Raw genomic sequence first — 27,192 nt, 5'->3', positions numbered from 1 at the left:
ACAATCCAAGCCTCCACCATGCTAGTACTAATAGAATACAAAAGCTCCCATAGACGTTTCCGGTTAGAAAGAACCGGGTCAGCATAAACAAAAGTCACATAGAAAGGGTTATTACCTGGATAACAAACCTTACTATGGATGCATTATTTATCCAGATTAATAATATCAATTCTAATCCGATTTGGCTTCCAAAAAAGCCAAATCCCCCCAGCCCGACCAGTAGCCTCTGATCTGATACAACTCCAAGACTTAAATTTACTAACCACCTCATCAGCCTTGACTCCACTAACCTTGGTCTCGAGGAGGGCAAAACAAGAGGGATTAAACTGCTTGATTAGATCGTTTACATGAATGCGAGTAGCCTTACTAGCCGCACCCCTAACATTCCAAACGCAAAAATCCATCAGAAAAGAGGAAACTGATCAAGGCCCAACCTTAAGCAAGGTATTTATTAGGGCCTCCTGAGAGCCTAGAGGAGGAACCCGCGGGTCCCCTCTTATCCCAAGACCCCACAGAATTCTGGCTCTTCTTGGGTTTAACTTTAGGTTTCTTCAATTTCAACTTGTTAACACCCATTGCTTTCAAAGGAGGACCATCCACAGGGGATTTAGAATTATTGACTTCACTGGTTGATACTCCACCCCTAGGGCCAATGACTAGGGAATTTACCTTAGTAGTAGCATTAGGATCAAACAAAGGATTGTTAGAGTCACCCAGGACGGAGTCTTGCTCAGCAGATTCCAGGCCCGGCACATTTAACTCCAAACGCTCTTTAGATAAAGCGTTATCCTGACTTACATCCAGGGCCAGGGCACCAAATCTCGACCCAGAACCGGAAGTAGAAGCAACCTCACCACCGGTCCTGGAATCAGGGGGCCTAACCTTGATTTCAGGATTAATCTGCAAAGCATACACCTTCTTACTAACGTCAGAGCTCTGGTTACGAGCAGGAGCAACCTGAGGCTTTCGTCTAACCGTCCTTTTGGCCAGCATCCAAGGGCCAAAATTCTTTTCATCCATCTGAGGCTCAGCTCTACCTATGATAGGTTCCACCATCTCATCAACCGCCTTCCATTTCCTAGGGCATCCCTCAACGGTATGACCAAACAAGCCGCATTCAAAACAAATATTATGGATCCCTTCATATTCAATATGAAAAACTTTATTACGGATGTTGAATTTGGACAGAAGTGGCTTAGCCAAATCAATATCAATACAGACCCTAGCAAACTTGCCTCTCTCTGCCCCAACAGTGTTTTTATCAACATGGTGGACTTTTCCAACTAGACCACCAATTTTATTTAGGAATCTTTCATTATAATATTCTAAGGGAAGACCTGGGAATCTAACCCATGTTAGGATCCTATTAACCGAACAGTCATGAGGGTCAAAGTTTGGGACCCAAGGTCTCAAGGCCAACACATGATTGGAAATAATATAGGGGCCACCGTTGATAATCCTATTATAATCCTCAGCCTTAGTGAATTTGACGACATAATAGTCATTCTCCAGGTCAGTAATGGTGACCTTCCCTTTACCTGCCCATTGGGCCTGAATCCTCTGAGCAAAATATTTAAAGCTTATTCTTTTTCCAAGAACGGTGACAATTAGAGACAGCTTCCATTTTGATCTTAAGACACGTTTGTCTTCAGAAGACAGACGGATCCTCGGACAAAGAGGGTCATCTTGCACCCCTTCTTCCTCAGTATCCGAGTCAGAAAACTCAACCTCAGAAACATCCTCTCTACTGACATCTTCCACCATGGGGTCCTCCTCAATCACCCCTAAAACTTTGTCTCTCCAGGATGACTTCCCAGGACTAACCCTATCAGTAGGATTAACCCCGGAGGCCATCGAATCCACCGGATTCCCTCCTTCTTTCCCAATCTCCCCACAACCTAATTCAGATATTCTTACGGACTGCCCGGCATGCGCGGCCTGCGCGTCCAGCGCTGCCAGCGCAGCCTGCGCGTCCATAATGGCCTGCGCTAATTTCGCTGCCATAGAGGCAGCGCTCCCTTCTCCCACACTCACATCAGGTCCCTTCCCACCAGTTCCAGCCACAGCAGGGGGAACCTGCGCGCCAAGGCTGGGTTGCCTCACCACCACACTCCTAGAATCGGATCCGAAAGCAAGGCCCCCCGCAACAAGAGCAAGGCCACCGAAGGATAATGCACCGCACAGCCCTCCATCCCCAACACCAAACGCCGAAGACCAGGAGGGCCGCTCCCGACCCCGCTCTAACCCGACGTCTCCCGCACCCACCAAGCGCCCCGCCGGATCCGTCACTCCACCCCCATCACAAGCCGCACGATTCCGCTCCTGCGACCTTTCCCTCACACGATCGCCGCTCCTCCGCCTTTCACGCGGCAGATCCGACAAGCAGCCATCCCCAACCTCTAGGCCACCATCCCGCGGACCCACCATACTCCTAGCACAGACCTCCCTTGATCCGTTCGCCAACGGATCCTCCTCCAGCGCATTCCCCTCCGCCAGATCCAGCAAGATCCGCGTCGCTCCGCCGCCCACAACCCCTATCCCTGCAGTCGCCTTCGTCGAAATAGGTTTAGTCATAGAGAGAGAGAGACCAATTTTTTTCTTAATATAGTGTAAATAATTCTAATTAAACTATAAAAATTAAGAAAAATTAAGATCGATAATTTTTGTATATAATTTTTGTATAGAAATTAAAAATCTAAAAGAAATATTACATATAAATTAATCATTTTAATAATTTAATTAATATTGTATAAATTCTTGATGAAAAATCTTAATATAAAAAATATGTGTAGAATATTAACCAATAAAAGCAATATTAAAATACCCTTAACATTAAGGTTAAATATTTTTTATTGGATAAATTTATGCTTTAACACAATAAACATACATAGAATAAATGTCAAATTGGCATTTTAATTTAGTTTGTTAGATGAATATAATTCAAACTTGTAAATCAACTTTAATTTTCAGTTTAAAATTGGTAGACAAGCAAAGATCTTTTTAGATAAAATTAGAAGTTTGGACCACTTTACAAAATTTTATTTATCAAATCTCTAATAATGGTGTTTGGTGAGATATGTTTGAAAGAGTTTATTAGATCCAAAAACTAATTTTGAAAAATCTGATTTTAGGAGCAGTTTATTGTTCCATCTCTTTTGAATGATAATTTTACCTCTAATTACTATCATTTAACCTCAAATAAAAGTTTTAATATGTCTTTATTTGTCATTTTACACAAACATCTATTAACAATCGGCTAAGTTTTAGCTAACAAGTTTACACAATCAACTAGTCAAGTCAACTAATCAAAAAAAAAAAAAAATCAGCTAACAGCTAATATAATCTGTTAATAGCTTGAGAGCTGAAACCAAAACGGACGGAAATCATGCGAAGGTTTTATAAGTTTTGTGAAGTCTAAACCTTGGATTAATTGGGAAATTACATATATATTGTCTTTCCTTTTCTACTTTGTATTGTATTACCTTTTAAGGATTTTGATGGTGATACTTGTAATGACTAGTCAATTCTCTTCTCTTTTTTATTATTAATCTTACACCATATATTATATCTCAATAATTTAACATCTATAATGCTAATAAAAAGTAGAAAGAGGAAATTATTATTTTGCATTCGGGTAACCATTTGGTGAGCCGGGCCGATCAAAGTTTGTTAATCTAGCACATCATATTGCATAATACTCTAAAATTTAAGTTACCTAATTCCTTTATCCATTTTCTACATTTTTGACTTTCTTTTAATTAGATTTCACTTCTTTTAATTAGATTTCACTGGAAAAATCTGATGTCCTAAATTTTATGTTTCCTTGTATGTTTCTTACCGAAAATGTCATTTTTTCTTACGTGGATTCTTATGACCTATTTAATATATTAGTTTAATTAAATGTGAATTACTTTTGTGAGAGAGATAGAGAATGACACATTGAGTTTGGGACAATAAATTTTCTTCCGATTCGATTAGTGGGTTCGAAATTGTTTAAACACTGAACTTTTTTAAAATACACCTAACATACTACATTATCAACATGTCGAATTAATAATTTCATGTTTACACTCGTAGTTTTTAGAGTATAGATTTTATATATTTTAATTAATTAAGTACCTAATGTTAATACTTAAAAAATATGAAAAATATATTAAGTACGTAATGTTAATACTTCAAACAAAAAAACCTAATGTTAGTATATTAAACTATTGGCCCAAGATGTGGTACCATATACATATACATATAATATTTATTTTATATTTGTTGTGATTTTATGTCGTTATTTAAAATACTTATTATTAATATACTAGTATTATTTTTTGTTTTATAAGCAAGCTATGGTTACTTTGTTTTATAAAAATAATTATTATTTTGTTTATTTTTATTATTGAATTAATTTTATTTTATATAAATTGAATAAAAAAATTTAAATATTTTATTGAATTTAAAAATATTAATCTTTAATTCTATTATTAAATTACAAAAAAAGCTATAAAAACTTTTTTGGAACTCATGGTTATGTAACTAGTGCAGAATAATTAGCAAAACATCTGTATTTTATAATGATATATGAAAGGCTTAAAACATTATTTGGCCCCTGACCTATCTAAAATTATGTCATTTGGCCTCTGACCTATTATTTGGTCACATTTGGCCCTTGATCTATCCCATTTAGTGAAATTTCATCCAATTTGTATGAATACTTAACGGAATTGTTATCTCATTGATAAGTAACGATATTTTGACACTTAAACTTGAAACGTGATATTTCTTAAAGTTTTTTTTCCACATTATGTGGAAATAATTAATTAGATTAAAAAAAGAAAAAAAGAAAAAAAACAAATCTTAAACTCAAATCTATTAAGTTCAAGTGTCAAAATATCGTTACTTATCAATAAGATAATGATTCGGTTAAGTTTGAATTCAAATTGGGTGAAAGTTCACCAATTTGGGATACATCATGGGCCAAATGTGACCAAATAATAGGTCAGGTGTCAAATGACAAAATTTTGGATAAATCAGGGGCCAAATAGTGCTTTAAGCCTATATGAAATTGATCCAACTTACCAATGTTAGGGTAAAATTGCTTTTGACTGCCAACGTTAGGGGTAAAATTGCATAATTTTAGACGTTAAGGATAAAATTGCTCATGACTGTCAACGTTGGGAGCATTTTTGCACTTTATCCCTAATAAATTTTCACAATCATCAATTAGTAACCGAATCAAATCGATAAGTTTCAGTTCGTTATCAAATTTACTCGATTGGGTTTGTTTTTAATTTTGAGAGATATTTTGGTTCAATTAATCGACTGTTCGATTCAATTAGTAATCCAACCGATGTTCACCCACTCATAAATCATCCGAGAGCATCTTTGTCAATAACTCTTACCATCACTAGTGATGTGCTTTTGTTGCTTTCATCCCTATAAATCTCTTTTCGATTTGAAAAGAATTTTGCTCTAGCTCAGACCCTATCAACAATTAGGGATGTATACGGGACGAGGATTCCCCGAATCTCCGATTAAAATCACCGCAGGGCAGGGATGAGAGCAGGGGCGGATCCAGCCCAGGGCCTGGGGGGTTTCGGGGCCCTCCGGCCGCCGGCTCCACCCTTGAGTAAAATTTGCTCGGTAGTTAATAGCTCCCCTAATTATATTATATTAATGCGTGTTTGTAAAATTATAACAATATTTTGAGGTGGTTGGGTTGGTAAAGAGGCTTGTTTTGATGTAAAATGTCATGAGTTCAAACCCCTTAAATCTCATTTTTTGGTATTATTTATCTAATTGATTTTTTCCCTACAACTCTTTTAAACTTTTTTTTTTCAAATATAATTTTTAAACAATTAATGTTGGATTTATAAAATATTAAATATCTCTATTTCTTTTAGGCCTAACACTTCTAATTTTTTAGCATTCAACACACCAAAACGACGAAAATATAGGTGTCTTAGTTTAAGAAATCAACATTCGACATATAGAAAATTATGCAGTTTTATCATGCTAGAGGCTAAAAAAAATTTGCCCAGCTCTGACGGGCTGGACTTTAAAAAATTACCCTAAACTACACAACTAAAATTTAGCCCCCCAAACCTCAAATCCTGGATCCGCCACTGGATGAGAGGATTGTTTTGTCCCCCACAAATGGGGAAGGACGGAGGCAAGGATGGGAATACCTATCTCCATCCCGTGGAGATCCCGTACCCGTCCCCGATATCTCCCCACAGGGATCTCTACGGATTCACCAATTAATTCCTCATTTAACATTTACTATTGTTTTATATATATTTGTTATCTTTTTAGAATTATAAGATTAGATCGATTTTATTTTTTCTTTCCGCCAATCAACTCAAATTTAATTTTACTATTGTCGTTAATACTAAAAAAATAGAATAAACAGTTTATACATATTAAAAAAATAATGAAACGGGAATAGGAATCCCAGACAGGGACGTAAACAAAAAAAAAATCCTGTTTAGATTTCGGATATGGGAACGGAAAATCCACGATAGGTTAAAATACGGTGATGAGAAAGATAATTCAGTCTCGCTCTGCTCCGCTCCGTTTACATCCATATCAACTACTACCTGAATTGGTCACCATCAATTATAGTCAAATATTGTTTGAGTAAGAAACTGAAATTCGTTATACATTTTTCTGTTGAAGAAAAGAAGGGATAAGAAGTAAAGAGGATAGAGTGTGGTTACTGGTACAGAAGAGTTTATGATGAGTTGGGTTGTCTCTTTCTTTCAACGCAATATTCTTACATCCAGACGTGTCATTCACTCTTTTTTCATGTATTCTTCAAACTTCAGTTTCATCCTTCACCCTCAATCTTTCGCCTTCTACAAGAATTAATTCTTATATAGTATTATCAATTTCTGTTAGATGTCATGTGGTTTCGCTCGATTTGCAGATTGATACATGTGATATTCTTTTTTACAAACGCAACCATATGATTTGCAAAATTTTATATTTGGGTTCACTTTGTCAGAATTTGTCCATAACGATCTCAAAATGAAATTTTTTAAGAGTTAAGCAACTTTAATTCTTTAACTTTTTAAGTTTGAGGTCATTTATGTGTTGCTTTTTATGAGAGAAAAAATCAATGTTTATAGTAAAGATGATACTAAACAACTTTAATTCTTGAAAATTTTCATTTTGAGGTCGTTATCGGTCAAATTTTGCAAAGTAAAAAAGATTCAAAATTTTGCAACCACAAGATTGTGTTTGTAAAAAAAAATATCACAGATACCAATCTGCAAATCGGTGATACCACATGATATGTATATGCAATTAACCCTTTCTCATTAGATAACACGATCCATACGTAGGGATAGATCTATTTAGAAGGATTTGAACACACTGTAGTAACAAAATTCAATCTCTCAAAATTTCATCAGCTCTTTGAAGTTGTCTATAAAAGTAGATAGACTACCTAAACTTTGTTACTATCTCACCAGTTCCGTAAATTTACTTATTTTATATCACTAACTCCCTAAACTTGTCCATAAAAATTGATTAGCTTCCTAAACTTTACAAATGTCTCACCAGCTCCTTAAACTTGCTTGTTTTGTAACAACTAAATACAAAAACCATAATATTAACTCTCGATTCTCATCCATTCGATCTCTCAAACCTGTAACACTAACTCTTATAATATGTTGAAAGGTAGGAGAATAGAAAAAAATACATCTCGAATAGATGAAGATGTATTTTTAGAATTTAGGTTTAATAAGTTTTTGTATTTAGTTGTTACGGAATAAGCAAGTTTAGAGAGCTGTTGAGATACTTGTAAAATTCAGGAATTTTTATGGACACGTTTAGGGAACTGGTGAGACACTAACAAAATTCAGGGAGCCAATAAATACCAAGCACCATTTGTCAATAATTTTGGAACCATTACCGCTTGAATAATATGGCTTGTTTAACACTATTATTTTTATTGTCTTTGTATTCGATGGCGGAATCAAGAATCCATACATGGAGAGCTAAATTTAACCTTACGGTTGTGGGTAATTTTCCAAAGTCCAGTTCGTAAGGGCAAGATAAAAAGAATTTAGCCTCCACCACGGCAAAACTTCGTAGTTTTATGTTGGCTAAAAAAATTAAAAGTGTCCAACATGAAAAAAAAAAATTTTAATTTTTTATGAGTTCAACATTAATTTCTTAAAACTTATAACATTTTTTTTCATTTTCTTATTTTAGTTATAAATTATTAATAATTTTTATAAATTAAAATTTAATTGAGAAATTAAGTTATTTAAGTTTCAAAAGTAAAAAAAATGATTTTTTTTATGAAAAAAGATATCTCATAAAATGAGTTCAAAAGTGTTATGAAAATAAAGAGTCCAACCCTACTTGGTTAGAACCCAACCCTATTGTTGTAAATGAAATGTTAAATTTGTTTTAAGTTTAACTTGGAGTTTTCCTCGTTAGAAGGCTTATTTTAGCAAGGGTTTCTCGAATCGAGCCTAAAATTTCAGACTCGTCGAACTTAAAATTTTAGGCTTGTCGAGCTATGAGCTTCAAAATTTAAATGCGACGAGCTTTGAGCTCGAGCCGAGCTCGATCTCATCTATTCTTAAGCCAAGCCGAGCCTGCCCATGTTCGACCGGTTCGGTTCGTTTACATCCCTACTCGATCCCCAAAAATCACGAACCTAAGAAGGCTTAAGGGATATCAACCACTAATATCTGGACACACTTCCGCCTATCAACAATAGAAATGTGGCTCACCCTACTCCACAATCTACAACTGTCTTCTATAGCTCAACATCAGTATAAATAAAGTAAGCTCAGCTCAATGTACACAAGTTCATTCACTCTATTAAAGCTTACATTACAACTTTAATTTACTGATTGTGATCATCCTCCAGTCCTTTCATAAACTGACTTAGGCATCAGAGCGGGTTTATTGTACAACAGCCCCCTTTGACCTTGCTTCTATGCAGTTGTAAGTTGACTGTTATTGTCGTAATTTATAGCATTTTTCGTACTTAATTACTATCTATTTCGTACAATTTTAATAAGTTTTTATGATTGTTTTTGTATATTTATCATTTACGTGTCTAAGTCTTTTTTGTGTGTTTTCAGGCATTTTCACAAGGTTTCATCACAAATGACCAAAGTCGGGACTTAAAACGAAGTTTCAGAAGCAAAACGGAGCTGAAACCACCATTTTTTCACTTAAGTCCCTGCATCTTGCCGAGATGCATCCCAAGCTCGTTGAGATGGGAAATAAGTGAAGTTTATTCACTTTAGTCCCTGCATCTCACCGAGATGGGAGCTGTAGGTGGAAAGTCACATGTTCACATTAAGGGGCAGATTTGATATATTTTCGTATTTTAATCGTATCTCTCTCATAAAAACTCAAATTGAGGCGGTTCAAAATGCGTTGGAAAGATAAGAGAAAGATGAACAAATGACTAATGATAATCATCTCCAAATTTGAAGTGTAACATGCTCAAAATATTGTCCCAATTTGGTATACATGTTGAAGCCTAAGTTTACTTTCCCACCTTCACATATTTTCAACTCCTAAATTGTCAAAGTCTTCCACCACCCTCTTTAAAGCTTGAATTTGGAAGATTAGGGAGTTGGGGGATATAAGAATACTTGGTCTTTGGAAGCATATCTGCCATTTTACTATAAAAGAAGACATTGGGAGCTATTTGAAGACACACCAAGTTTAGGCTTAATTCTTCCCCCTTTCATGTTAGTTTGTTGATTCTTCTCTTCAAGAACCACTTTTATTTGCTATTGTAATTGTTGTTATTATTCTCAAAGTGTTGTTTATGCAAAACTTCATCCAATAAAAGTAAGTTTCAAGTCAACGAGGAAGTCTGTTCAGCAATCGTCATTACGGTTTCTTCTAAACTTTAATCTCTTTTATTACTATGAACTCCATTATCTATCTTTCTAAGGTGTGTTTTAATTTAATCATAGGCTAGGCTAAAAGCGGATCTTAACCTTAATTATGTTGTAATTATATTTAACCTAATTAAGCTATATTTATCCTTTTAAGAACTAACTTATGATTCTTAATGCTTGTTGGAGATGGACCAAATCCCAACTCGAATATAATTAGTCGTTTATATTGACTGTGATTAAATTGATTAATCGAAACTCATAAGTTGGACCTAATGACCATTTACTGTGGCTTATTGGTTTTCCAAGGTTTTATATGAATCTTATTACAAACCTTAAATTTATTACTTGAGTCAGACCAAAGTGAAGTAATAAATCAAAGGTCTGGAACTAAGAAAACTTAATACTTCTTTGGATTAATTACTTGAGTCGGATCAAAGTGAAGTAATTAATCGAAAGTTTAGAACTAATTACCCGAACGATTTTTCTTGAATCTTAAGTAATCACTGTAGTCGGACCAAGGTAAAGTAGTTTAAAAAGGTTTAGATTAATAAAACTTAATATTTTTCTAGATTAATTACTTTAGTTGGACCAAGGTAAAGTAATTAATTGAGAGTTTAGAGTCAATCTCGAGAATCTATTAGTTAATAAGAGAAATCGTCATCTTAAAAATGATAAAACAACTTACAAAAGGTTAGGTGTTATTACCAAGCAAAGAGATTAAGTGAAGCTAGAAGCCTTAGTTTCTTCCACTATAAGTAATCTCTCACTTAATTCGTCTAAATTTCATTTCATTTGTTAATTAAGTCTTAACTTGGTTACCCAACAAACTCTACCTTTCGATTGTTTAAATAATAGACAGTAAGCAAAAAGATTAGTACTTATAATCACCATCCTCATGGAACGATAATCTACTTTCACTTTATGACTTGATACACGATTAAGGTGCACTTGCCTTCACATGCATGTATACGTAAAATACGCATCATTGACACGTGGACTCTCAGGATTCAACCACATCAAATTGGTGCGATGAGCGTGGACTGATACAATAATCACTCGTTTAAATAGTTCCATTGAAATTCCTTTTCACCAGTGCACTCCCAACAATGGAGATCCAAAAAAACCCGAAGAAGAGGCTCTTCAGATTCATTGGTTCAATTACGATCCAATTCTGGAAATGGTGGAAGAGGATGAAGTCCTAGAGCCCTAACAACAAAGGCTCTTAGGCGCAATCTCTCGACGTATGGCAGAAAAATTTGATTCTATCCATGAGGTCGTCAACATCATGAGGCAAGAACACATCATTCAAATGGCTGAAGTAAAAGAAAAACTCGTGATAGCAAAAGAAACATTCAAGTATGTAAAAAAACCTGAGAATACCAACTGCTCCACCGGACACCACACTATCTGAAGTTGCTATCGTCGACATAATGGATCCCTAATAATTCGAATAAGAGATCTGAACACCCAATCAATAGGGAAATGGGTCTCCCTGGTACGACGCCACCATCCAGAACTTCCCCTCTACACAATATAATAGACGATGACCAATCCCATATAAGATTAGTCCAGGTGAGAGAATGGAGACAACCCTCCTCGAACAAAAGGACACCAAACTCCAATCATCAAACGATCCATCATTGGTTAGTTGAATCCCGATCGGTCAGCCAAAAAAGAGTAACCAATCCCCGAGCCTATGAGTGATGGGCGCCGAAGGATAAGGACCTCTCGATCAAAGATGAATCCATCGAGGCTAAACTCAAAACAATGTAGAAAGAGCTCAACAAGCTTAGGAGCACCATCATTGAGGCGGGAATTAACACCGAGCATCACGATATCACAGAGGTAGAAATACCACTGTGTAAAAAGATCATGAGGGAGGCAATGCCTTAAGGGTTTAAATACATGTTGCTAAAAGAGTACGATAGGAAAGCAAACCCTACTACTCATTTTAAGAATTTCAGGCGAGCCACAGATACTACCACAGCAATTGACGTAATGATGTACCGCCTATTCCCTACCACCCTATAGAGAGTTGCCTCATATTGGTACAAGTCCGTAGGCATCAAGACCATCACTAGCTTTAAGCATACGTCTAAACTCTTCGCTGACCACTTCGTAACATCAATCCGTGAAAGCAAGACCATGCAGGATCTTAACTACCTGGTCCAACACAATAAGGGAACTCTTAAGGACTATGTAGAGAGATTCCAGGAAGAAGCCATTCAGGTCAAAGTACTGAATATGGAGGGAGTTTTTGGCATCATGACAATCAATTGCATCATGAAAGAATTATCCCAGGAGTTAACCACCAACATGTGTCGAACCTTCAAAGACTTGATGACCCGGGCATGAGACTTCTATACATGGGAGACCCACATGCTAATTCATTTACTAAGTGGAAGATTCCCCCCACCAATAGACAAGTTAGGGGTGGTAGGGAGGGACCGAGATCGAAAAAACCCACAAGAGCATTCATAGAGGTTAATCGATCTTTTTGAATGCTCCCAAAGATAAAGTCCTATACTAGGTAGACAAAAATAGGATACGCATCACCTATCCTCCCAAAATGAAGAAATAATCCTCGCATGATTATGGAACATACTGAAACTTCCATAATAACAAGGGGCAATGACATCGAAGACTGTAGGCAACTAGCAACTCAGGGAAAGCGGGATCATTTTTTTAGAAAGGACAGGCGAGGTTCGACATTCAGAAAGAGAAGAGAAGGCGGAAAGGGAAAATCCCCCTGAGGTGTCATCAACATAATATATAGAGGGCCTAGCTTGAGGTGCCCATCTAAAAGAGGAAGGTCCCCCGAGAAGGATGGGAACGACAAGCTAGCAAACTTCTCATTCATTAGGACGTGAAATACCACTGCATACGAGGAATTTTGCGTGGAGCCAAGTAGGGTAACTCCCACAAAGGCTCCTCTAACATGAATCAACAGACACTCAGTCCACCTGTTAGACAGGTGATCATGAAATTTAAATGAGAGAGTCCTAAGCCACATTGGTGTCAGAAGAGGAATTCCTAGTCATAGACTCTAGAGTGTCGTACAATGTGGTCATGTGGAGACCCTTGCTATTTTACTCGGGCAGTGCACTATCCATATGACACTTGACATGACAGATCCCCACCTCCAAGGGAACAACCATCGCTCAAAGAAATCAAGGGATAACCAAAGAAGCATACACGAAATCACTAGAAATGAAACTAGTAGGGGACGAACCCATCAAATAGGAGCCCCAAAAAGTAGGGATAGTAGGGCCCTAGAATCCGTCTATCTAGTAGAAGGAAAGGCAATGCAAATCTCAACAGAAATCTCTTCTCATGCAATGGAAGAGATTATCCAAACCTTAACAGAGAATGTCACGGTGTTCGCTCGGAGCGTAGCAAATGTAGCGTGAATATCCCCCAATGAATTTCAGCTTAATTAACCCTTAGACCATCCACAATGCAATGATACAAATTTTTGTATCATATCCAAACAAACCCACTTTTTTCAAAAAAATTTAATACACTCAACTACCTCTCCATTAAACCAATTTGTATCACTTTTTACGTAGGACCCAATTGTCATAAAACTCTTACACATCCAAATAAATTATTATTTCTTTCCACCAAACAATTAAAATAATTATTTCATCATTCAACCTAAATAATTCCATTAATATATATTGTTTAAAAAAATAAATATCAATTATATCTATAATTATTTTGAACCGAAATAATTAATTAAAAAATATAATTAATTGCAAAAATAAAAATATCACAAAAGATAATTTTTTATTCAAATAAAACACGAGAATACGAAACGGAATAAAATACAGTTAAAAAAAATACAGTTAAAAAAAATACAGTTAAAAAAAATACAAGCCAAATAAAATGCAAGATATAGTATTTAGGTGTTTTTTTGGTTGTGTATATATTTGGGATGATATGCAAAATAAAATGGAATGGGTATTTATATTGAAATTTTCAAAAAAAAAATCAAACGGATATACAACGGCTATTAGGAAATTGATATTTGTGTATTTAAATAGGAAATTGATTTGTGCTGCAACGGTAATAAAAACCCAGGGCTTCAAACATTTAAAAAAAGAAAAAAAAAATTAAAGGGACACAGTCCACCTTTGCGGCTGGACGCGCCTCAAGCGCGCGTGTAATACACGCGCCAGCTGAGGCGCGATCTCAGCCGCTAGATGGTCTGTGTCCCACAATTTCTGATAACCCCTCAATTCCGGCCTGTTGTATTACTTTTGTGATACAACTCTATTCTCTCTCCATTTAATTCAGTGTCCTCCAACCCAATGATACAACAAATTGTATCAGTTTCACAGAAGTAATACATCCATTGCACTTGCTCTTATGATAGAAAAGCTAGCTCAATTTATTGTAACTTTATCAATTAGCAACAGAATGTTTAAGAAAAATGGTAAAATTGACTAAAATTACTATTATAGGGTAAAGTTGAATTGTTTGCTACGCCGAGAGCAATTGAGCTTTCTCAATTGATTATCACAAATGCATGATAAAGACCATAGCTATGACTAAATACTTGTCAAAATTATCTCTACAAAGATACTTATGATTTAGACAACAAAAATATATGAATTCAATTGAATTTATTCATTTGAAAGTGTTTTTAAAGTTAGTAAGAAATATACCTTTTCAATTTGACATTTATAAAATATTGGGAAAAGGGTCAATTTTCTGTTAAAATTATTTGAAAATTTTAATTTATTATTTATATGAAACGATAATTTCACCTCCATAGTAGAAATTCTAACCTAATTTTTTTAAGGGTTTCTTTCGCTAATTTTCATTGGTATATTACTTAAAAATAGTTAAATTAAATTAAGATTATCTATAATATGATATGATGAAGATTTTAGTCTAGTGGTTGAGAATACTTATAATAGAAAAATTTACGGATTCAATTATAAAATGAGGATTTTTTGTTTGTCATTTAATGTAAGCACGATTTGTGAAAAAAAAAATCAGATTATTTATAATGAAGATTTAATTGGATAATTTTAATACTATAGAAAATAATTTTCTTCAATTACATTAGGATAAATTTGATTTTTATCCTATAATACTATAATGGTTGCTTTTTTTTTTTTGAAAGATAATGGTTACTCTGTTAATATATTTCCATATATTAAGGGTCGATTATATGAATATCATAATTAAGTACAAAATTACAACTAAATCATATCATTAAACTTAATTTTTAATATGTCATTATTTTCTATATATTACGATTTTACACCATGATTTAAAAATTCTAGACTTCAATTCATAAATCATAAACCCTATAAAATATATTCTAGACTTCTATTTACACAGAAATTCATTTTTTGAAAACTATTTACAACTATATCAAGTCATAATTTTAGATATGTCAAAATAGTAAAATCTGTACTTTTAATATATTTCAAGGATATATTTTCTAGGGTTTATGATTTATGAATTGAAGTCTAGAATTTTTAAATTATGGTGTAAAATCATAATATATAGAAAATAATGATATATTAAGAATTAAGTTTGATGATATGATTTAGTTGTAATTTTGTACTTAATTATGATATTCATGTAATTGACCCTTAATATATGTACTCGTTACCAAAGGCATAGGCATATTGGGCTTGATACTTGATAGCCCAATCCTTCCATGGGCCCCTTTGTGGGTTTAAAATCTTGGTACCCAAATCCAAATACAATGGTATAAAAAATATGTACAGTAAAACCTCTATAAATGCATATCGTTGGGACCGGAAAAAAATATTCATTAAGCGAGATTATTTATTTATCGATAAATGAATAAATTATTTATTTATCGATAAATTAATAAATTATTCATTTATCGATAAATATTCATTAGATATGTAATTATTTTGTTTAGGAAATATATTATTTGATTGATTTGTAATTATCACGTTGGCATAATTACAAATCAACCAAATAATTATAGGCATAATTATATGCACAATTATAGGTCTTGTTTTTTTGTAAACTCTTGTGTATTTATATTGATGAATATATATATTTTTGTATGTAATTTAATAATTATTACTTTATATTTTCATTGGGCCCTTAAGGATTTAAATATTTTTTATTACTTAATGCATTTAGCGAGGTTATTACTTTAGTCCATTGACCCAAGTCGGGACCGGGAGAATTTATTATATAATCGAAGTTATTACTTTATCGAATATTCATTTATCGAGGTTTAACTGTATTTTATTAAAAAACATATATTGAAATTCTTTCTTAGTTTTTTTTTCTCACAAATTTTTTTTTTTTAAGTATTTTCATCACAGAGATAAAAATTGAGCAGGACGGTTTAGGATAATTCAAATAATTGAGTTTTTAATTTGGTTGACTTTAAGAATTTCAACTTTATTAGTGCGACGAGTTAACTCTTTTTTTGGCATTTCCAATAATGTCGACTAGAGCCCGGTTGATGGAGTCGGAGAGTAAAAAAAACGTCTCGTTATTTGGAAGGTTTGGAAGGATGAAATGTCCAAGGTTGATGTCAAAACACGAGAGTGTGTATTTATTGGTTATGGCCGAGATGAATTTGGCTATAAGTTCTTTGATCCAGTCTAGAAGAAGTTAATCAAAAGTCGTGATGTGGTTTTTATAGAGGATAAGACAATTGAAGGCGTTGAGAAGTCTAGAAAAGATGTTCCCAGATCTAAAATTAGCTCACTAAGACTACAGGTAGTTCCTCCAAAGATTGTTCCAGGACGGGTTGGAGAAGAAGTTCAGATTGATCAACCTGAAATAGTTGATCAAAATGCTCCCATTGAGAATGACACTGATGATGCTGATGAAAAAGTTCACCCTTAACCACCAGCTTCAGAAGGTTCTCTAGTTTGACAGAGTTGTTCAACGATTTACAAAATATTCTCCAAACGAATATGTCCTAGTGACTAATGAGGGAAACTAGAAAGTTTTAAAGAGCCATGGATGACAAACACAAAGAGAAGTGGATCGAGACCATGCAAGATGAGATGAAATCCTTATATGAGAATAAAACATTTGAGTTGGTGAAGTTGCTTGAACGCGTGAAAGCTTTGAAAAACAGATGGGTGTTCAGAATCAAGTATGAAAAACTAACTCACAACCGAGGTTTTAAAGCCAGATTGGTTGTAAAGAGATATAGTCAAAGAAAAGGCATTGACTTTGTCGAGATTTTCTCACCGGTGGTGAAGATGACATCTATTCCTATAGTGCTATGATTAACAACAAGTCAGAACCTGGAGGTTGAATCAATGGATGTGAGACTACATTCCTTCACTGTGATTTGGAAGAAGACATATACATGGAGCAACCACGGGGTTCTGTGAAGAAATGAAAAGAGAATTATTGCAAGTTAAAAAAGTGTATTTACAGCTTAAAGTAGGTACCAAGGCAATGGTATAAGAAGTTTGAGTTTGTTATGGGTGTGGGGGGGGGGGGGGGGGGGGGGGGGAGGGGGGCAAGGCTTAAGAAGACTACTTCATATAACTGTGTTTTGGTTCAAAAATTCTATGATAATGATTTATTCATTTTATTTCTCTATATGGATGACATGTTGATTGTTGGTAAGAATATTTTCAAAATTAACAATCTGAAGAAACAAGGAAAAAGTATAAAAATAAACCATGTGGTTTGAGCTATTTTCAAACATAAACTATATGGTTTAAAAGTTAACAAACATATACTTTGAGGTTGATTCTGTTAACAAACACAGCCAAAAAGATTTATTTTGATCTTTATATTTATCTATTTTATAAATTAACTCACTTGTTATCTTTTTTTTTTTGTAAGAATGGAAGGCTTACAAGCCCAGGCAAGCAAATAGAAAACAAAAGCGAAAGCAATGAGAGAAAACTGAGCTAGATACTGATCATTCTAGCCGAAGCTCGGCCAGTCCGATCCGCATAAAGAATATCCTAGAGGCCTGTAGGAGGCGCACCACACTCGTGATGTCCCAAGGCGAAAGAGCCTACGAAATTTGCCATCCAGTCAGCTGCTTTGTTTCCTTCCCTGTAAGTATGAGTGAAACGAACTAGTCAATTACGATCCCGAATCTCCTAACATCCGCGGATTAACCATCCTAAAGGATGGTGAGCACTCGAACTACTTGTCATAAGAATAAGAGCGGCGCTTGAGTCTAATTCAACAACAACTTTCTTGTATCCCCGGTTCCACGCCATCCTTAAACCAAAATAAAGCCCCCATAGATCGGCTGAAAGGCAGTACAGATTCCAAGGTTAACAACAAACCCTCCTAGCCAATTCCCATTCCCATCTCTAAGAACAACTCCCGCAGCTCTAGGGCCCGGGTTTCCTTTACTGGCGCCATCCGTGTTCATCTTAACCCAGTCCCCGTCGGGTGGCCTCCAACAGATCCATCTCTCTGTTGGAAATTAGGCTAAGGTATAGTAGCGGAAATATAAAAATTTTAACCTATTTCCATTTAACCCTAGGATCCGTTAATCGTTATTTCATATAAAGAAGGATAAGAAGAATTACCTTTTGATGATCAATCTACCATTGTTAATGAAGTTCCCACAACTCTTCTCCGAGTTCCCAAACACTAAATAAAACACGGGAAGATTAATTTAGAATCAACCGTTGAATAGCAACCAAAGTAGATTGCCTCTAACTAATCAACACAAGATCAAGGATAAAAGAAATAGATGAAATCAATTGATCGGAAGGAAGCCGTAGAAAATCTCGTCTTCGAACTAGGGGTGTCGAAATTTTCTCTCTCCCGGTTGCACTGAGTATTTCGAAAATCTCAATAGGGTTTTCACTAGTGGATTTCGAAAATCCTAAGGGGGGTATTTATAATCTCTTGTATCTAATCCCTAGTTAGATAGAATTAGGTTACTGAATAGGAATTCAATTCGGAATAGAATTCCTAATTATTATCTCATTATATATCTATTATATTAAGGATAATAATAATAACCTTATTGGATAATAATAGGAGTATTATAATCTAATTAAAACTCCTAACTTATTTATCTCTTAATTAATTTAATTCATAATCCTAATCTAATTAGAATTAATAAAATCAAATTAATCAAATTAATCATTCATGTATTTTATCTACATGAATTTCGACCCCCCCCCCCCTTTGGTCCATGGGCCTTATTGGGCTCAATTAGGCTTCCATCAATTAATTAACATCTATCTCTCTTTTAGGTTCCAAGTCTTATGTGTGACCCATTAGGTTCTTATTGCTTCTAGCCGTATGCAACGTTATTAAATAATTTTCAAAGAATTATATTTAATCTTTGCATAACGGAATGATGTACAGAGTATGTGATTAGCAAGTCCGTAATCATTCCCCCAGAGCTATAAGAAGACAGGTTGATTCTGTCTTTAACCTTTCCGTATTAGTTACAGTATAATTCGATCCTTTATCAACTACATCCTTGAACTGAATCTTATGACTATGGATGATGTCAAGTCACATATAGCGAGACGTTCGTTTTACTTATACAGGCCGAGTCAACTCAAATAGATAGGTTAAGTGAAATCTGTATTTCAAGTCTTAAGCTATCACCTTGCAAGGATTTAGAGTCGAGTCTTCCACAAGCGATCCTTGGATGTATCTCCCATTCATCGGGAGTGATAAATGCTCAATCCAATATATAACGATCCCGCAATCACTTCCTGTGATACCCAACATCTACTGTTCACACCCCAGAGTCATCTCTGTTAAGGATCATGTTACACCAGAGTCAAAGCGTCACATTCCGTAATCCAGAATACCAATTAATATTCCTTTGAGTCTGAGGATTAGTTATACCTATTAATACCAATGAGATAAACAGGTGACAATGATGAATCTACCCATCCTGTTATCTCAAATCGGATCCCCAATCTAATGAACAACTTTTCATCGGATCTATGTAACTGTCCAGATATCTGTATATATGAAGCTTGTGAGATCAGCTTTCTGTCGGACAGAAGACATTGTTACATACAAGTCTCAACAGTGATATATCAATCCTAAACATATCACTTGACTTGGGGTGGTTTTAAGTTTATTAGTTTATTATAAAGTTTTGTCTCACTTCATGCTTATATGAACACTTTATAATCACTTTAAACAAACTTTTCCTTTTATTAGACTTTATTTAGTGCTTAAAAGGGATTGCCTTTATATAGTTATAAAACATATATCTCATTAAAACAAATGATATAAAGAACAATTCATTTACATTAAGTTTGTATCCTAGAACAATTGTCTATAGGACACTAAACCCCAACATACTCCCACTTGGACTAAAGCTAATTGTTTCTAAAACTTATCCCAGTAGAAGTTAAATGACGATCATGTACTCTCTGGGTCAAAGGCTTTGTCAACGGATCTGCAACGTTGTCCTTTGTAGGTACTCTTTTTATTCTCACATCTCCTCTAGCCACAATCTCTCTTATGATGTGGTATCGCTTAAGGTAATGCTTGGACGCATTATGAGACCGTGGTTCCTTTGCTTGCGCAATGGCTCCATTGTTATCACAATACAGTGTAATGGGATTTACAATGTCAGGCACCACACCAAGTTCTGTAATGAACTTTCTAATCCAAACCGCTTCCTTTGCTGCTTCCGCAGCTGCGATATACTCTGACTCGGTCGTAGAGAAAGCTACGCTTCCCTGCTTGGAACTCTTCCAACTGACCGCGCCCCCATTCAAGATAAACAGGTATCTTGATTGGGATTTAAAATCATTCTCATCTGTGAGATGACTTGCGTCTGAAAATCCTTCTATTTTCAGATCACCTTCTCCGTACACTAGGAACATATCTTTAGTTCTTCTCAAGTACTTAAGAATGTTCTTGACGGTAATCCAATGCTTTTCTCCCGGATTCCCTTGGTAACGACTCGTTACAGATAACGCGAACGCTACGTCAGGTCTAGTGCATAGCATAACATACATAATCGAACCGATTGCGCTGGCGTACGGGACTACAGCCATGCGTCTTTTGTCATCATCGATTTTAGGACATTGATGATTGTTTAACTTTACTCCATGTAGCATGGGTAAGTTACCTCGTTTCGATTCAAGCATGCTAAACCGATTTAGCACCTTTTCAATGTATGTAGCCTGTGAAAGACCAAGCAGTATTCTCGATCTATCTCTGTAGATCTTTATACCAAGTATATAAGCTGCTTCACCAAGGTCTTTCATTAAGAAGTTACCAGATAACCATACTTTTACCGACTGTAGTAGAGCAATGTCATTTCCCATTAATAATATATCGTCCATATATAGTATGAGAAATGCTATAGAGCTCCCACTTGCTTTCTTGTAAATGCAAGCTTCTTCGCAATTTTGTTCGAAACCAAATTGTTTTATGGTTTCGTCAAAACGCTTATTCCAGCTTCTTGATGCTTGCTTGAGTCCATAAATGGATCTCTGAAGTTTGCAAACTTTATTTGCATCCTTCGATATGAAACCTTCAGGCTGCATCATATATACATCCTCAAGCAGGTTTCCGTTTAGGAAAGCTGTTTTCACATTCATTTGCCAAATCTCATAATCGAAATGAGCGGCAATTGCAAGCATGATTCTGATTGATTTGGACATAGCCACAGGAGAGAAAGTTTCATCATAATCAATTCCTTGCTTCTGACGATATCCTTTCGCTACTAACCTAGCTTTGTAGGTGCTAACCTTTCCATCCATGTCTGTCTTCTTTTTGAAGATCCACCTGCACCCAATAGGTATTATCCCTTCGGGTGGATCAACCAAAGTCCACACTTGGTTAGTATATATGGAATCCATTTCAGAATCCATGGCCTCAAGCCATGCTTTAGAATCTGGACTAGTAAGAGCCTCTTCGTAGTTTTCGGGTTCGTCGTCTAACACGGGAACCTCATTATCATCTCCCACTAGAAAACCATATCTAACTGGGAGTTCACGAACTCTTTGTGATCTACGAATAGGTGGCACTGGAGTCTCATCTAATGGGACTTCTTCGGGTACCTCAACCGCCTCTGTTGTTTCAGTTGGTGTTTCTTCTTTTTGAACTTTGTCAAGTTCAATCATGCTTCCCTTTTGTGTTTCTTCGAGAAACTCTTTCTCTAAGAAGGTTGCGTGCTTGGATACTATTACTTTCTGATCATCTGGATGATAGAAGTAATATCCCATAGTTTCCTTAGGGTATCCAATGAAGAAACATTTATCATATTTCGAATCTAGTTTGTCAGACGTAATGCGTTTGACAAATGTTGAACAACCCCATACTCTCATGAATGAGAACACGGGTTTCCTACCAACGAACAATTCATATGGTGTGGAACTAGCGGATTTAGTTGGTACTCAGTTTAGGGTGAAGAGGGCAGTTTCTAAGGCATAGCCCCAGAACGTCTTTGGAAATAAGGCCATGCTCATCATGGATCGTACCATATCTAGTAGGGTACGGTTTCTCCTCTCGGATACACCATTGTGTTGTGGTGTATAGGGACGTGTCCATTGTGAGCATATCCCACATTCAGTTAGATAATTCAGAAAATCATCTGAAAGATATTCACCACCTCGATCAGATCGAAGCGTCTTTATTTTCTTTCCTAATTGATTTTCTACTTCATTCTTGAAGCATTTGAATTTCTCAAAAGCTTCTGATTTGTGCTTCATCAAGTAGATGTAACCATATCGGGTATGGTCATCTATGAAGCTTATAAAGAATCTGAATCCTCCTCTTGCTTCGACTGACATAGGACCGCATACATCTGAATGAATGAGTCCTAGAGTGTCTGATACACGCTCACCTTTATTGCTAAAGGGTGTCTTTGTCATTTTACCTTTTAAACATGATTCGCATGTTTCCAATGATTCGGGATCGATTGGATCTATAATCCCATCTGAATGTAGCTTTAGCATGCGTCTCTTGTTTATATGGCCTAAACGACAATGCCACAAGTAAGTTGAATTATCTAGCTTATGTCTTTTGGTATCAATTGCAAAAACAGGAATTTTGTCATCTAACACATAAATCACATTTTGTGATATTCCTGAAAAATAAAAGATCGAATCTTTATAAAAATTGCAACTTTTGTCTTTTATTGAAATATGAAAAGCCGTCGTCAACAAGGCGGCTAATAGAAATAATATTTCTAGATATTCCTAGAATATCCTCAGGCTGCATCCGGTATCAAGTACCAAAAGATTCAGACTATGAAATTTCAATATAAAACATACCAGATGTTGAAGTCCCAGCTTCTTCCCCTTTTGAGGAAGGCTAGGTACACCAACAGTTTCTTTTCCAATGCACGTCTTTACCACAGAAGTGGCACTCTCCTTTGGGCTTCTTCACTTCCTTTCCCTTAGTTTTGTTGGGCACGACTTTCTTAGCTTTCTTGGGATATTTAGGATTGGGAGAATTCCCTTTCCTCTTCTTTGATCCCTCAATGACAAGAGCCGGTATGGCTTTGTATTTCTTCATATTGGGCTCAACTGACTTGAGCATCTTTGCAAGCTCTTCAAGAGAGGTTTGCAAGTCATTCATCTGATAGTTCATAATGAACTGTGAATAACTCTCTGGGAGGGATTGAAGAATTAAGTCTATGCTTAATTCGTTATCCATCGCAAATCTAATACTAGAAAGTTTGGTAATGTAGCCAATCATCTTGACACAATGTGTCATGACAGATGTGCCCTCTTGCATCCTACAACGATATAGCAACTTGGATATCTCGTAGCGTTCGCACCTGGTTTGTTTCCCAAACAATTCCTTTAGGTGCATGATGATGGAATAGGCATCCATTTCCTCATGTTGCCTTTGTAATTCCGGTGTCATCGATGCAAGTATGATGCATCCGGCATGATCATCATCAGCCTTGTGCTTCTGGTAAGCATCAATTTCCTCAATGGGAGCATCATCAGCAGGGAGAGGGGGTATCGATGTATCAAGTACATACCCTATTTTATCGAACTTCAAAACGATTTTGAGGTTGCGATACCAGTCAGTGAAATTTGAACCATTCAATTTGTTATCGGTAAGTATGTTTTGCACATTGGTGTTAGTCATGATTTTAAGAGTGTGTTTAATTAAACCTGAGAGTGAGAAAGAGTAAACGTATGTCATTCATTTGCTTAAAGTATATCAATCTAAAATTATAGGCCTTTTAGTTTATTTTAGATTGCTCCCACTATTTTGCCAAATTAATAACCCTCCATATTAATTCGAAGAATTTCACAAATCCTTTAGTGAGCTAGGATCCTAACTCCTGAGATTTTGCCTTGAGTTTACTCAACAAGCTAGTCTCATTCATTAGGTAGATTCATGTAATCAATCACATCTTTAATGTGATTCCTAGGTTATTGGGTTACTAACCACATTAGTAACTAATATGTTATTCATATTAATCCCAACCGTATTGCCCATTAGTTTATGACAACATGAGTTTACTCATCCAATTATCATAATCTAATTTAAGTATTACCCCATATTCATAAAAAAACGATTTTCGATAATTCAGGTGTTACCGTAAGACCCCGAGCTTGAGTTTACTCAACAACCCAAAAGCCCTCAGTACTGCCGGCTGAATTATAATATTAGGGAGGGACAACCGATTTTAATAACTTGCTTATTTACTTAACTTTTTAATGAGGGATTTTATTTTAGGTCTCATAATCTAACTTAGTCTTGATTTGCTTTAGCATACATCAGACACATACATTCACATACATTGGCGTTATGGACATATCATCTAAATTATTCCGTCGAGCCAGAGACGGAATAAAAGGGCAAACCTAAGGAAATACTAACTATTACATATTTCTCTTTAGGTCCTCCGTCTTCTCCATGGCGCCTTGAAATTACATGTTAATTTCTATACTACTAAAGAAAACTTCAATTGAATTGAAGGGAATCAGATGAGAGGAGAAATTACAATAGATAGTAGAAAGGCAGGACTCGCAGGCCCTATTTTAAAAATACCAAAAGACTAAAAGAGGGTCCAAATATGTTCATAACTCCAAACATGCATAGACTCAATTAAATAAATTTAATTGGTTGATTACATAACTATCTTATGTAATATTTATGTTAATCACATTAACTTATCAAATTAACTTTCATTCAATTTTACTTCTAATAGTTTCGTATCTTTTATATTAATTTTTAGATTAATATAACTATACAAAACTTTAATTATGCACGTCCCAATTATTTTGATTTTAATTCATTTAACATTTTGATTTACAAATTGGTAAAACAAACTTTTAAACAAATTTTCATTCGATAATCAAAACAGAAAACTATCAATTTCTGAAACATATATATTTAAAATATATAAAAACCGATTTTAAACAAATTTAAAATTCAAGTGGGTGTCGGGCTGGGCCCGAGAGTGGGCTGCTGCCGATTGGCAGCAGCCCTAGGGCGGCTGAACCGCCGCTGCCTTGCGGCAGCGGTGGCCAGGCGCCGCGCGACAGCGGCCAGGCGCGCCGTGAGGCGCGACTCGGGCTGCAGTCGTATTTTTTTTAAATATATATAATAACAATTTTAAATATACACATATCAGTTCTAAAACGGTTTTAAAACGATTTTCAGAAAATAGGAAAACCTACTATAGATTTCCTGTTTTATCTTTAGAATTAATAATACTGATTTTATCAATCTAACTATAAAACTAATAGATTTTGTTATAATGATTATCAACCAAAATAATTAGGAACATACGCATAATCAATTTTAATTAACAATTAATTAAAACTTATTTATCTTTAGAATTAATTAAAACAATTTGTTAATTAATCCTAACTATAAATATTCATTCAATCCTATTGAAAACTTCTAAATTTTCATATATGAAATAACGGATTTAACGATGGCTCTGATACCACTATTGGAAATTAGGCTAAGGTATAACAGCGGAAATATAAGAATTTTAACCTATTTCCATTTAACCCTAGGATCCGTTAATCGTTATTTCATATAAAGAAGGATAAGAAGAATTACCTTTTGATGATCAATTTACCGTTGTTAATGAAGTGCCCACAACTCTTCTCCGAGTTCCCAAACACTAAATAAAACACGGGAAGATTAATTTAGAATCAACCGTTGAATAGCAACCAAAGTAGATTGCCTCTAACTAATCAACACAAGATCAAGGATAAAAGAAATAGATGAAATCAATTGATCGGAAGGAAGCCGTAGAAAATCTCGTCTTCGAACTAGGGGTGTCGAAATTTTCTCTCTCCCGGTTGCACTGAGTATTTCGAAAATCTCAATAGGGTTTTCACTAGTGGATTTCGAAAATCCTAAGGGGGGTATTTATAATCTCTTGTATCTAATCCCTAGTTAGATAGAATTAGGTTACTGAATAGGAATTCAATTCGGAATAGAATTCCTAATTATTATCTTATTATATATCTATTATATTAAGGATAATAATAATAACCTTATTGGATAATAATAGGAGTATTATAATCTAATTAAAACTCATAACTTATTTATCTCTTAATTAATTTAATTCATAATCCTAATCTAATTACAATTAATAAAATCAAATTAATCATTCATGTATTTTATCTACATGAATTTCGACCCCCCTTTGGTCCATGGGCCTTATTGGGCTCAATTAGGCTTCCATCAATTAATTAACATCTATCTCTCTTTTAGGTTCCAAGTCTTATGTGTGACCCATTAGGTTCTTATTGCTTCTAGCCGTATGCAACGTTATTAAATAATTTTTAAAGAATTATATTTAATCTTTGCATAACGGAATGATGTACAGAGTATGTGATTAGCAAGTCCGTAATCATTCCCCCAGAGTTATAAGAAGACAGGTTGATTCTGTCTTTAACCTTTCCGTATTAGTTATAGTATAATTCGATCCTTTATCAACTACATCCTTGAACTGAATCTTATGACTATGGATGATGTCAAGTCACATATAGCGAGACGTTCGTTTTACTTGTACAGGCCGAGTCAACTCAAATAGATAGGTTAAGTGAAATCTGTATTTCAAGTCTTAAGCTATCACCTTGCAAGGATTTAGAGTCGAGTCTTCCATAAGCGATCCTTGGATGTATCTCCCATTCATCGGGAGTGATAAATGCTCAATCCAATATATAACGATCCCGCAATCACTTCCTGTGATACCCAATGTCTACTGTTCACACCCCAGAGTCATCTCTGTTAAGGATCGTGTTACACCAGAGTCAAAGCGTCACATTCCGTAATCCAGAATACCAATTAATATTCCTTTGAGTCTGAGGATTAGTTATACCTATTAATACCAATGAGATGAACAGGTGACAAGGACGAATCTACCCATCCTGTTATCTCAAAT

The sequence above is a fragment of the Euphorbia lathyris genome, chromosome 2, assembly GCF_963576675.1.
Source record: "Euphorbia lathyris chromosome 2, ddEupLath1.1, whole genome shotgun sequence".
NCBI lineage: Eukaryota > Viridiplantae > Streptophyta > Magnoliopsida > Malpighiales > Euphorbiaceae > Euphorbia > Euphorbia lathyris.
The sequence above is the reverse complement of the archived record's forward strand: the minus strand, read 5'-3'. Positions refer to the sequence as shown.